Consider the following 3,667-nt stretch of genomic DNA (forward strand, 5'->3'; position numbering starts at 1 on the left):
GTGATTACACGTGGGCGTACCTGATAGATGGATGGATAACAGAATTATTAAATGTCAATAACATATTTTTTTATGTAAAATTATGAAGTTTAGGTGGAACATTGGGAATAAATGCAAGCGGTCAAACAGGTGGAAAACCCAACATCCAATGAAAACAAGACTAGATCTACACAGGATGTGATTGGGTGGGAACAACTGAGCTGAGACAGAAAATAAGGAGAGGAGGGAAAGGAAATTAAAAAAAAACAAGCATGTTAGAAAACAACTAGTAAAGGAAGTCACCAAGATACAGACCATCGATAGCAACAAGAAGACTGCAGAAAAGTACAAACACAACAGAATACAACAAATATATGGAAAGCTTCAACATAAAGACACAGAATGAGTCTTCTGGACACTCCAGCTTTTCTCCTGCTGCCTTTTGTTTGCATATATACCAACAACTATTGACACATGAATGGATGTGAAAATGATGTGAACCTGTTTCAGATAACGCCTAAAGGGAAGGCTGCAGGATGAATGTGTGCCCTTCACTGCAGATATGAGTACACGCTGGGCAGACATGCAGGTTTTATGTCTTAACACCTGCGAGTGTACAAGAGCCTGTATTTGTTTTGTCATTTCTGTTAGACAATGTGATTGAAGAACTCTTTGCTTCACAAACAAGTTTTAATGAAAGGTAACGTTGGCATACACACAGGGGATGAATGCACACAGCTCACATTAAAACAAAGTCATCTAATGTCTAACAAATCACAGCCAGGCTGCCCAAGAATGCACAGATCCTTCAGTCCACTGTCTGCTATTTTCCCTTCCTTCTGATTCTTGTTGCTGATGTTTTTGGTATTTGAAGGTGTTTTCTGACATCATTTCTATAGTTTGAAAAAATCAGTCTTTCTTATATTGCAGAGGATGCATGGATTTGCAACTTGACACCCCCACCCCACCCCACCACCTCCTCCATAAAACCAAAACTGAATCAATGCAAACAGTCAGTACCAGCCAGATTTCTCTTGTGACTTTTATTCCTACACATACACATCTTTGTAAGTTTTGCATTCCTGACAGAAGATCCAGAGTAACAGATGTTCTCATCTGTTTGTCTCTTAAAAGCTTTTATAATTGTGGTTTTTATTGGACCCTTAATCCTTTATAAAGCTTTTTATTTTTAAATTGAAGCACATGACTGTGACTGGAGGCTCTTACTTCTCCTGCTCCAGTGATTGCTCATTGTTGGCTTTAATTTGTCTCCTCACAGAGTAATTTACTCTTAGGGAAGATGTGTGTTACCAGGAGTGAGTCAGCAGTCCAGGTCAAACACTCCAGCGTATCTGCTGGCCTCTGCTGGGAGAAAAAAGAGCTACAAGAGCAGTGTTTTGCCCCCCAGTACACTTCCTGTTTGCGGACCAATAACAAAAATAATTTCACTGAAAAAACAAAATACTAATGAATGGAGCACTGTTAAGTAGAAGGGGATGCAGAGCCTTAAGCTTCCAGTCTGGATTCAGGAGACAGAAACATCTCTACTTTCAAGGTTAGGGCTGGATCAGGTATTAGTTATGCTGAAATAGGCCCAGGCTGCTGGGGCTTCCCATGATGATGACGCTATGTGTTTTTACACCACTCTGCATTTAATCATTAGTTCTCATTAATCTCTGAGTCTCTCTCCCCTGAACACCAACAGCAGGGGGCTTTACCTTACAATACAAGAAATGCCTTGAGGTGACTGTTGTGGTGATTCGGAGCTGTATAAATAACATGGAACACAATTTAACTGATTTTAATTGAATTATGTGTTTGTTTATTTTCTGTAATACATTTATTGTTTGAATGAGGTTAGTGTTTGTAAAAGTTAATCTCTGAGTTTCATTAGTTAGTCCTCTGATTCAGAGTGCTTTTCTACTCTGTGAAGGGGAAATGAATGGCTCAGTGATGTTAGTGTGTGGGAAGCTGCAGGCTGCCTGTCTACCTGCAGAGAGCATCTGTTAACAGATGGTGGCAGTGTCAAAAATATGTGATACAACCGCTCTGTGGTCTGCTCTTGCTTGTGCTTTTGTTGGTCATCAGCCAGCCACCGAGAAGAGCGAAGTCAGGAGCTGAAGAGAATGAAGAGAAACCGAGAGCTTTTCATAGAGAGCATCCCTTCTCTTATTTCCAGTGAACACTGTCCAGTCTGCTCCAACCACTCAGCATTCGACTACAGCTTCATCCACATCATTGTGTTTGACTGAGAACCAGTCAGCGTGGGCAAACACAGGAGCACGCAACATGACAGCCACACCCACCTCATGCTCAAATCTGGACCACAGTTGTTTAACATAACGAAACCATTTACGGTAAGCTGCAAAAGTAAGTGAAGGAAGACAATGATAAATACAAAAGAAAATAAAAATAGTAGTGAACATGTGAAAATCGGATTATTATATACAGTATAACGCATTTTTGTCCAAAGTATAATGAAGAGATGAAGAGCACTAAATGTCCGACACATGCACAGAGACAGCGTCTCGCAGCCTGTATGAGGACTTGTAGGACTGACTAAAACACAGCTTAGACTTCAGGATGAAGGAGATGTCTCAGCTGCACTGCTGCTCCTCCTCACTTCTGCTTTATTGCAGACAGAAGGTCCAACATCAGTTTTTGAAATCAAGAAAGTAACAAGACATTTTTAAGCAGTGTTGTTGTGAGTTTGCTAACTAATCTTAACAGTAATGTAGCCTTGTGCTTCCTGTCTCAGTGATGTACCTCAGATGTTCCTCATTCCTAACCCCCCAAATCACAGAAACATGTCACACACTGTTGAATGTGCAGAAAACCGCAGGAGATGTATCTGAGCTGTGAGGAGCTGTCGACTTCCAAACTTTGACCAGTCACTTTATGAAAAAGGGAACACGTGAGAAAGTTACATTCACAGACAACAGGATGCACAGGCTTGTGAAACTGATTACACTCGTCACAGTCCGGAAACACACAGGAAGGCAGGAGAGACTAAATCTGTTTGGGAATCATATTAAGCGAGGAAAGCTGAGAATCATATGATGAACGGATGATTGTTGTACCCTACTTTAGACTTTTCCATCTCTCAAACAGACACTTGCATCAGTGAGTAATGTGGAAGGCTGCCGTGTTCGGATAAGAGGAGTTTCTGGTTAGGAAGTAGATTCCCGTCTAAACCAAACTTCATCTGTTCAACATACATGAATATAAGGCAGTGATTTTCTTTCTGTGTCACTTCCAACATATTCCCAGATTTAGGAGCATCGCTCCTCAGGGATTATTTATGTTTTCCATTTAATATGTTCAGCACACACACACAGACACACCCACACAGACAGACACACACACACAGACACACCCCTCACACAGAGACACACACACACACACACACACCGTGTCTGTTTACTTTAATAAATCAGATGTTTGTCGTCACGACCTGTGACTGCAGTCTACACACAAAAACTCATCTGCATTATTATTGTTATTCTTTGGGTCTGTTTGTTGCCACACTTCCAAAGTTCGTGGCTGTACAGTATGAATACACAGAGAAACATAAAAAAAATACCCGTATCTGTCACATGTTCAGTACAACACCGAGAGAACAAATGACTTTAGAAATAAGTCGAGCATAAATTTGAGAGACATTAAATTCTGGGCTTATTTTTGGTTT

Source organism: Pundamilia nyererei, unplaced genomic scaffold, assembly GCF_000239375.1.
Source record: "Pundamilia nyererei isolate P.nyererei 1_Seehausen unplaced genomic scaffold, PunNye1.0 scaffold00181, whole genome shotgun sequence".
NCBI classification, from domain to species: Eukaryota; Metazoa; Chordata; class Actinopteri; order Cichliformes; family Cichlidae; genus Pundamilia; species Pundamilia nyererei.